The sequence below is a fragment of the Camellia sinensis genome, chromosome 14 (assembly GCF_055761805.1).
Source record: "Camellia sinensis isolate YWXY chromosome 14, ASM5576180v1, whole genome shotgun sequence".
Classification (NCBI taxonomy): Eukaryota; Viridiplantae; Streptophyta; class Magnoliopsida; order Ericales; family Theaceae; genus Camellia; species Camellia sinensis.
Window position 1 is genome coordinate 146062753 of NC_138974.1, and position 10503 is coordinate 146073255.

Sequence of the window (10503 nt, forward strand, 5' to 3'; positions counted from 1 at the left end):
CAGCATGCCATGCCACGGCCAAGGCAGGCCAACCAAAGCCAGCAGCATGCCATGCCAAGGCCAAGGCCAGCAGCATGCCATGCCACGGCCAAGGCAGGCCAGCCAAAGCCAGCAGCATGCCATGCCAAGCCAAGGCCAGCAGCATGCCATGCCAAGGCCAAGGCAGCCCAGCCAAAGCCAGCAGCATGCCATGCCAAGGCCAAGGCCAGCAGCATGCCATGCCACGGCCAAGGCAGGCCAGCCAAAGCCAGCAGCATGCCATGCCAAGCCAAGGCCAGCAGCATGCCATGCCAAGGCCAAGGCAGCCCAGCCAAAGCCAGCAGCATGCCATGCCAAGGCCAAGGCCAGCAGCATGCCATGCCACGGCCAAGGCAGCCCAGCCAAAGCCAGCAGCATGCCATGCCAAGGCCAAGGCCAGCAGCATGGCATGCCACGGCCAAGGCAGCCCAGCCAAAGCCAGCAGCATGCCATGCCAAGGCCAAGGCCAGCAGCATGCCATGCCACGGCCAAGGCAGGCCAGCCAAAGCCAGCAGCATGCCATGCCAAGGCCAAGGCCAGCAGCATGCCATGCCACGGCCAAGGCAGGCAAGCCAAAGCCAGCAGCATGCCATGCCAAGCCAAGGCCAGCAGCATGCCATGCCAAGGCCAAGGCAGCCCAGCCAAAGCCAGCAGCATGCCATGCCAAGGCCAAGGCCAGCAGCATGCCATGCCGCGGCCAAGGCAGCCCAGCCAAAGCCAGCAGCATGCCATGCCAAGGCCAAGGCCAGCAGCATGCCATGCCCCGGCCAAGGCAGCCCAGCCAAAGCCAGCAGCATGCCATGCCAAGGCCAAGGCCAGCAGCATGCCATGCCACGGCCAAGGCAGGCCAGCCAAAGCCAGCAGCATGCCATGCCAAGCCAAGGCCAGCAGCATGCCATGCCAAGGCCAAGGCAGCCCAGCCAAAGCCAGCAGCATGCCATGCCAAGCCAAGGCCAGCAGCATGCCATGCCACGGCCAAGGCAGCCCAGCCAAAGCCAGCAGCATGCCATGCCAAGGCCAAGGCCAGCAGCATGCCATGCCACGGCCAAGGCAGCCCAGCCAAAGCCAGCAGCATGCCATGCCAAGGCCAAGGCCAGCAGCATGCCATGCCACGGCCAAGGCAGGCCAGCCAAAGCCAGCAGCATGCCATGCCAAGCCAAGGCCAGCAGCATGCCATGCCAAGGCCAAGGCAGCCCAGCCAAAGCCAGCAGCATGCCATGCCAAGGCCAAGGCCAGCAGCATGCCATGCCACGGCCAAGGCAGCCCAGCCAAAGCCAGCAGCATGCCATGCCAAGGCCAAGGCCAGCAACATGCCATGCCACGGCCAAGGCAGGCAAGCCAAAGCCAGCAGCATGCCATGCCAAGCCAAGGCCAGCAGCATGCCATGCCAAGGCCAAGGCAGCCCAGCCAAAGCCAGCTGCATGCCATGCCAAGGCCAAGGCCAGCAGCATGCCATGCCACGGCCAAGGCAGGCCAGCCAAAGCCAGCAGCATGCCATGCCAAGGCCAAGGCCAGCAGCATGCCATGCCACGGCCAAGGCAGCCCAGCCAAAGCCAGCAGCATGCCATGCCAAGGCCAAGGCCAGCAGCATGCCATGCCACGGCCAAGGCAGGCCAGCCAAAGCCAGCAGCATGCCATGCCAAGCCAAGGCCAGCAGCATGCCATGCCAAGGCCAAGGCAGCCCAGCCAAAGCCAGCAGCATGCCATGCCAAGGCCAAGGCCAGCAGCATGCCATGCCACGGCCAAGGCAGCCCAGCCAAAGCCAGTAGCATGCCATGCCAAGGCCAAGGCCAGCGGCATGCCATGCCAAGGCCAAGGCAGCCCAGCCAAAGCCAGCAGCATGCCAGGCCAAGGCCAAGGCCAGCAGCATGCCATGCCACGGCCAAGGCAGCCCAGCCAAAGCCAGCAGCATGCCATGCCAAGGCCAAGGCCAGCAGCATGCCATGCCACGGCCAAGGCAGGCCAGCCAAAGCCAGCAGCATGCCATGCCAAGGCCAAGGCCAGCAGCATGCCATGCCACGGCCAAGGCAGGCCAGCCAAAGCCAGCAGCATGCCATGCCAAGCCAAGGCCAGCAGCATGCCATGCCAAGGCCAAGGCAGCCCAGCCAAAGCCAGCAGCATGCCATGCCAAGGCCAAGGCCAGCAGCATGCCATGCCACGGCCAAGGCAGCCCAGCCAAAGCCAGCAGCATTCCATGCCAAGGCCAAGGCCAGCAGCATGCCATGCCACGGCCAAGGCAGGCCAGCCAAAGCCACCAGCATGCCATGCCAAGCCAAGGCCAGCAGCATGCCATGCCAAGGCCAAGGCCGCCTAGCCAAAGCCAGCAGCATGCCATGCCAAGGCCAAGGCCAGCAGCATGCCATGCCACGGCCAAGGCAGCCCAGCCAAAGCCAGCAGAATGCCATGCCAAGGCCAAGGCCAGCAGCATGCCATGCCACGGCCAAGGCAGGCCGACCAAAGCCAGCAGCATGCCATGCCAAGGCCAAGGCCAGCAGCATGCCATGCCACGGCCAAGGCAGGCCAGCCAAAGCCAGCAGCATGCCATGCCAAGCCAAGGCCAGCAGCATGCCATGCCAAGGCCAAGGCAGCCCAGCCAAGGCCAGCAGCATGCCATGCCAAGGCCAAGGCCAGCAGCATGCCATGCCACGGCCAAGGCAGGCCAGCCAAAGCCAGCAGCATGCCATGCCAAGCCAAGGCCGGCAGCATGCCATGCCAAGGCCAAGGCAGCCCAGCCAAAGCCAGCAGCATGCCATGCCAAGGCCAAGGCCAGCAGCATGCCATGCCACGGCCAAGGCAGCCCAGCCAAAGCCAGCAGCATGCCATGCCAAGGCCAAGGCCAGCAGCATGGCATGCGACGGCCAAGGCAGCCCAGCCAAAGCCAGCAGCATGCCATGCCAAGGCCAAGGCCAGCAGCATGCCATGCCACGGCCAAGGCAGGCCAGCCAAAGCCAGCAGCATGCCATGCCAAGGCCAAGGCCAGCAGCATGGCATGCCACGGCCAAGGCAGGCGAGCCAAAGCCAGCAGCATGCCATGCCAAGCCAAGGCCAGCAGCATGCCATGCCAAGGCCAAGGCAGCCCAGCCAAAGCCAGCAGCATGCCATGCCAAGGCCAAGGCCAGCAGCATGCCATGCCGCGGCCAAGGCAGCCCAGCCAAAGCCAGCAGCATGCCATGCCAAGGCCAAGGCCAGCAGCATGCCATGCCGCGGCCAAGGCAGCCCAGCCAAAGCCAGCAGCATGCCATGCCAAGGCCAAGGCCAGCAGCATGCCATGCCCCGGCCAAGGCAGGCCAGCCAAAGCCAGCAGCATGCCATGCCAAGCCAAGGCCAGCAGCATGCCATGCCAAGGCCAAGGCAGCCCAGCCAAAGCCAGCAGCATGCCATGCCAAGGCCAAGGCCAGCAGCATGCCATGCCACGGCCAAGACAGCCCAGCCAAAGCCAGCAGCATGCCATGCCAAGGCCAAGGCCAGCAGCATGCCATGCCACGGCCAAGGCAGGCCAGCCAAAGCCAGCGGCATGCCATGCCAAGGCCAAGGCCAGCAGCATGCCATGCCAAGGCCAAGGCCAGTAGCATGCCATGCCAAGGCCAAGGCCAGCAGCATGCCATGCCACGGCCAAGGCAGGCCAGCCAAAGCCAGCAGCATGCCATGCCAAGCCAAGGCCAGCAGCATGCCATGCCAAGGCCAAGGCAGCCCAGCCAAAGCCAGCAGCATGCCATGCCAAGGCCAAGGCCAGCAGCATGCCATGCCACGGCCAAGGCAGCCCAGCCAAAGCCAGCAGCATGCCATGCCAAGGCCAAGGCCAGCAGCATGCCATGCCACGGCGAAGGCAGGCCAGCCAAAGCCAGCAGCATGCCATGCCAAGGCCAAGGCCAGCAGCATGCCATGCCACGGCCAGGGCAGGCCAGGCAAAGCCAGCAGCATGCCATGCCAAGCCAAGGCCAGCAGCATGCCATGCCAAGGCCAAGGCAGCCCAGCCAAAGCCAGCAGCATGCCATGCCAAGGCCAAGGCCAGCAGCATGCCATGCCACGGCCAAGGCAGCCCAGCCAAAGCCGGCAGCATGCCATGCCAAGGCCATGGCCAGCAACATGCCATGCCACGGCCAAGGCAGCCCAGCCAAAGCCAGCAGCATGCCATGCCAAGGCCAAGGCCAGCAGCATGCCATGCCAAGGCCAAGGCCAGCAGCATGCCATGCCAAGGCCAAGGCCAGCAGCATGCCATGCCAAGGCCAAGGCCAGCAGCTTGCCATGCCACGGCCAAGGCAGGCCAGCCAAAGCCAGCAGCATGCCATGCCAAGCCAAGGCCAGCAGCATGCCATGCCAAGGCCAAGGCAGCCCAGCCAAAGCCAGCAGCATGCCATGCCAAGGCCAAGGCCAGCAGCATGCCATGCCACGGCCAGGGCAGGCCAGGCAAAGCCAGCAGCATGCCATGCCAAGCCAAGGCCAGCAGCATGCCATGCCAAGGCCAAGGCAGCCCAGCCAAAGCCAGCAGCATGCCATGCCAAGGCCAAGGCCAGCAGCATGCCATGCCACGGCCAAGGCAGCCCAGCCAAAGCCGGCAGCATGCCATGCCAAGGCCATGGCCAGCAACATGCCATGCCACGGCCAAGGCAGCCCAGCCAAAGCCAGCAGCATGCCATGCCAAGGCCAAGGCCAGCAGCATGCCATGCCAAGGCCAAGGCCAGCAGCTTGCCATGCCACGGCCAAGGCAGGCCAGCCAAAGCCAGCAGCATGCCATGCCAAGCCAAGGCCAGCAGCATGCCATGCCAAGGCCAAGGCAGCCCAGCCAAAGCCAGCAGCATGCCATGCCAAGGCCAAGGCCAGCAGCATGCCATGCCACGGCCAAGGCAGCCCAGCCAAAGCCAGCAGCATGCCATGCCAAGGCCAAGGCCAGCAGCAAGCCATGCCACGGCCAAGGGAGGCCAGCCAAAGCCAGCAGCATGCCATGCCAAGGCCAAGGCCAGCAGCATGCCATGCCACGGCCAAGGCAGCCCAGCCAAAGCCAGCAGCATGCCATGCCAAGGCCAAGGCCAGCAGCATGCCATGCCACGGCCAAGGCAGCCCAGCCAAAGCCAGCAGCATGCCATGCCAAGGCCAAGGCCAGCAGCATGCCATGCCACGGCCAAGGCAGGCCTGCCAAAGCCAGCAGCATGCCATGCCAAGGCCAAGGCCAGCAGCCTGCCATGCCACGGCCAAGGCAGGCCAGCCAAAGCCAGCAGCATGCCATGCCAAGCCAAAGCCAGCAGCATGCCATCCCAAGCCAAGGCCAGCAGCATGCCATGCCAAGGCCAAGGCAGCCCAGCCAAAGCCAACAGCATGCCATGCCAAGGCCAAGGCCAGCAGCATGGCATGCCACGGCCAAGGCAGCCCAGCCAAAGCCAGCAGCATGCCATGCCAAGGCCAAGGCCAGCAGCATGCCATGCCACGGCCAAGGCAGCCCAGCCAAAGCCATCAGCATGCCATGCCAAGGCCAAGGCCAGCAGCATGCCATGCCACGGCCAAGGCAGCCCAGCCAAAGCCAGCAGCATGCCATGCCAAGGCCAAGGCCAGCAGCATGCCATGCCACGGCCAAGGCAGCCCAGCCAAAGCCAGGAGCATGCCATGCCAAGGCCAAGGCCAGCAGCATGCCATGCCACGGCCAAGGCAGGCCAGCCAAAGCCAGCAGCATGCCATGCCAAGGCCAAGGCCAGCAGCATGCCATGCCACGGCCAAGGCAGGCCAGCCAAAGCCAGCAGCATGCCCTGCCAAGCCAAGGCCAGCAGCATGCCGTGCCAAGGCCAAGGCAGCCCAGCCAAAGCCAGCAGCATGCCATGCCAAGGCCAAGGCCAGCAGCATGCCCTGCCACGGCCAATGCAGGCCAGCCAAAGCCAGCAGCACGCCATGCCTAGCCAAGGCCAGCAGCATGCCATGCCAAGGCCAAGGCAGCCCAGCCAAAGCCAGGAGCATGCCATGCCAAGGCCAAGGCCAGCAGCATGCCATGCCACGGCCAAGGCAGCCCAGCCAAAGCCAGCAGCATGCCAAGCCAAGGCCAAGGCCAGCAGCATGCCATGCCACGGCCAAGGCAGCCCAGCCAAAGCCAGCAGCATGCCATGCCAAGGCCAAGGCCAGCAGCATGCCATGCCACGGCCAAGGCAGCCCAGCCAAAGCCAGCAGCATGCCACGCCAAGGCCAAGGCCAGCAGCATGGCATGCCACGGCCAAGGGAGTACAGCCAAAGCCAGCAGCATGCCATGCCAAGGCCAAGGCCAGCAGCATGCCATGCCACGGCCAAGGCAGGCCGGCCAATGCCAGCAGCATGCCATGCCAAGGCCAAGGCCAGCAGCATGCCATGCCACGGCCAAGGCAGGCCAGCCAAAGCCAGCAGCATGCCCTGCCAAGCCAAGGCCAGCAGCATGCCATGCCAAGGCCAAGGCAGGCCAGCCAAAGCCAGCAGCATGCCATGCCGAGGCCAAGGCCAGCAGCATGGCATGCCACGGCCAAGGCAGCCCAGCCAAAGCCAGCAGCATGCCATGCCAAGCCAAGGCCAGCAGCATGCCATGCCAAGGCCAAGGCAGCCCAGCCAAAGCCAGCAGCATGCCATGCCAAGGCCAAGGCAGCTGCATGCCATGCCACGGCCAAGGCAGCCCAGCCAAAGTCAGCAGCATGCCATGCCAAGGCCAAGGCCAGCAGCATGCCATGCCACGGCGAAGGCAGGCCAGCCAAAGCCAGCAGCATGCCATGCCAAGGCCAAGGCCAGCAGCATGCCATGCCATGCCACGGCCAAGGCAGCCCAGCCAAAGCCAGCAGCATGCCATGCCAAGGCCAAGGCCAGCAGCATGGCATGGCCCGGGGAAGGCAGCCCAGCCAAAGCCAGCAGCATGCCATGCCAAGGCCAAGGCCAGCAGCATGCCATGCCAAGGCCAAGGCCAAGGCCAAGGCAGCCCATCCGAAGCCAGCAACATTCCATGCCGAGGCCAACGCTGCCCAGCCAAGGCCAGCGGCATGCCATGCCAAGGCCAAGCCCAGCCGCATGTCTTGCCACGGCCTTGTCCCGCAGCGTGGCGTGCCTTGGCCTTGGGCTAGAACATCGCATGCCACGCCCTTGGCAAGCAATCCTGTCCCTCGTGTAATTGCCATTTGGTTTGGCTTTGACTTACGTATATGTTGCCCTGCGAAATGCATGTCCCTCGGGTAATAGCCGTTTGGTTGCCTTTGACTTGCGAACACGTTGCTAGTGCTTTCCCCAGTGGAAGCTTGTTGGGAAAAGTATGTCCCTCGGAAGTTGCCTGTTGCATTCGAGCTATCCGATGCTTGCTCGGTTTCTCTAAGAGTTTTTGCACGTTCGTTGGGCTTTTTAATTATTTATTTACTCATAAAAATTATAATAAAATAAATAAAAAATAAAAAAATAATTGAAAAAATTACTATAATTACTAGTGCCTCATCTTATAATTGTTGGAATTTTTCTAGAATTTTTTGAGTATTTTTAGTAATTTTTATTATTTTTTAAGTATTAAAATTGAAATAAATTAAAATAAAATATTCCGGTGGCCAAATATTTTTTTGTAATTTTTTTTATGGTGTATTAAATTATTTCATACAACTTTCATGTTGAAAGTTTTGGCAAAAAACCATTACTTTTTAAAAAAACCCCATTATGACTCCTCAAACATGGTTGATGTTTCCTCCTGCCAGATTGAAAAGGGCTTAACAGGCTATTATAAGGGGGGGGCACCTCCCTTAAGGCTGGCCAGCATGGCCAGGCCACAGGCCACGCCTATGCCTAGGCGGGCGCTTGGCACATGCCATCGCTTGGCTTGTGGCATTGGCTTGTGGCATCGAAACTACATAGCCAAGCACGGGATGCGTCTAGTGGCGGCCCGCGGTGGTGGCGGTGGCACGTTGGCCTAGGCCAGCATGCCATGCCACAGCCTTGGCCAGCAACATGGCATGCCAAAGCCTTGGCCAGCAGCATGCCATGCCCTGGCCTTGGCAAGCATGTCATGCCACGGCCTTGGCCAGCAGCATGCCATGCCACGGCCTTGGCCAGCAGCATTCCATGCCCCGGCCTTCGCCAGCATGTCATGCCACGGCCTTGGCCAGCAGCATGCCATGCCACAGCCTTGGCCAGCAACATGGCATGCCAAAGCCTTGGCCAGCAGCACGCCATGCCCCGGCCTTGGCAAGCTTGTCATGCCACGGCCATGGCCAGCAGCTTGCCATGCCCCGGCCTTGGCCAGCAGCGTGCCATGCCACGACCTTGGCCAGCAGCTTGCCATGCCCCGGCCTTGGCCAGCAGCATGCCATGCCACGGCCTTGGCCAGCAACATGGCATGCCAAAGCCTTGGCCAGCAGCATGCCCTGCCCCGGCCTTGGCCGGCAGCATGCCATGCCGCGGCCTTGGCCGGCAGCATGGCAAGCCCAAGCCTTGGTCAGCAGCATGCCATGCCAACGCCTTGGCCAGCAGCATGCCTTGCCACGGCCTCGTCCAGCAGCATGGCATGCCACGCCACGGCCTCGGCCATCAGCATGCCTTGCCACGGCCTCGGCCATCAGCATGCCTTGCCACGGCCTCGGCCATCAGCATGCCTTGCCACGGCCTCGGCCATCAGCATGTCTTGCCACGGCCTTGTCCAGCAGCATGGCATGCCCCGGCCTTGGCCAGCAGCATGTCATGCCACGGCCTTGGCAAGCATGCCAAGCCACGGCCTTGGCAAGCATGCCATGTCCCTCGGGTAATTCTACAAGTTGCCTTGCGAAATGCATGTCCCTCGGTTAAATTGCCATTTGGTTGGCTTTGGCATGCGAACGAGTTGCCTGTGCTTTCCTTGTGGAAGCTTGTTGCGAGAAGTATGTCCCTCGAAAGTTGCCTGTTGAGTTTGTTATTTGCATTCGCGCTAACCGGTGCTTGCTCGGCCTCTCTAAATGTTTTCGCGCGTTCGTCGGGCTTCTTAGTCCTTCGGGGTGTGATTCGTTTTGGGGGGCTGGTGCACAGTGTACGTCGTGGCGCGTGAGTTGTGTTCGGTTTGTGCGAGTTGGACGGATCCCTGCCTGTGCAGCGAACTCCACTGGTGCATTCCTCCATGTCCCTCGGGTGATGCCTTTAGGTTGTCTTCGACTCGCCTTCGGGTTGCCTGCGCTTCCCTAGTGGAAGGTGCCTTGCGAAAGGCGTGTCCCTCGGGTAATTGCCATTTGGTTGGCTTTGACGTTCGAACGAGTTGCCTATGCTTTCCTAGTGGAAGCTTGTTGCGAAAAGTATGTCCCTCGAAAGTTGCCTGTTGCGCTTGTTATTTGCATTCGCGCTAACCGGTGCTTGCTCGGCCTCTCTAAATGTTTTCGCGCGTTCGTCGGGCTTCCTGGTCCTTCGGGGGGTGATTCGTTTTGGGGGGCTGGTGCACAGTGTACGTCGTGGCGCGTGAGTTGTGTTCGGTTTGTGCGAGTTGGACGGATCCCTGCCTGTGCAGCGAACTCCACTGGTGCATTCCTCCATGTCCCTCGGGTGATGCCTTTAGGTTGTCTTCGACTCGCCTTCGGGTTGCCTGCGCTTCCCTAGTGGAAGGTGCCTTGCGAAAATCGTGTCCCTCGGGTAATTGCCATTTGGTTGGCTTTGACGTTCGAACGAGTTGCCTGTGCTTTCCTAGTGGAAGCTTGTTGCGAAAAGTATGTCCCTCGAAAGTTGCCTGTTGCGCTTGTTACTTGCATTCGCGCTAACCGGTGCTTGCTCGGCCTCTCGAAATGTTTTCGCGCGTTCGTCGGGCTTCTTAGTCCTTCGGGGGGTGATTCGTTTTGGGGGGCTGGTGCACAGTGTACGTCGTGGCGCGTGAGTTGTGTTCGGTTTGTGCGAGTTGGACGGATCCCTGCCTGTGCAGCGAACTCCACTGGTGCATTCCTCCATGTCCCTCGGGTGATCGCCTTTAGGTTGTCTTCGACTCGCCTTCGGGTTGTCTGCGCTTCCCTAGTGGAAGGTGCCTTGCGAAAAGCATGTCCCTCGGGTAATTGCCATTTGGTTGGCTTTGACGTTCGAACGAGTTGCCTGTGCTTTCCTAGTGGAAGCTTGTTGCGAAAAGTATGTCCCTCGAAAGTTGCCTGTTGCGCTTGTTATTTGCGTTCGCGCTAACCGGTGCTTGCTCGGCCTCTCTAAATGTTTTCGCGCGTTCGTCGGGCTTCTTGGTCCTTCGGGGGGTGATTCGTTTTGGGGGGCTGGTGCATAGTGTACGTCGTGGCGCGTGAGTTGTGTTCGGTTTGTGCGAGTTGGACGAATCCCTGCCTGTGCAGCGAACTCCACTGGTGCATTCCTCCATGTCCCTCGGGTAAAATGCCTTAAGGTTGTCTTCGACTCGCCTTCGAGTTGCCTGCGCTTCCCTAGTGGAAGGTGCCTTGCGAAAAGCGTGTCCCTCGGTTAATTGCCATTTGGATGGCTTTGACTTACGAGCGAGTTGCCTGCGGTTTCCCAGTGGAAGGTTGTCGTGAAAGTTATGTCCCCCGGAAGTTGCCTGTTGCCTTTTGTTAT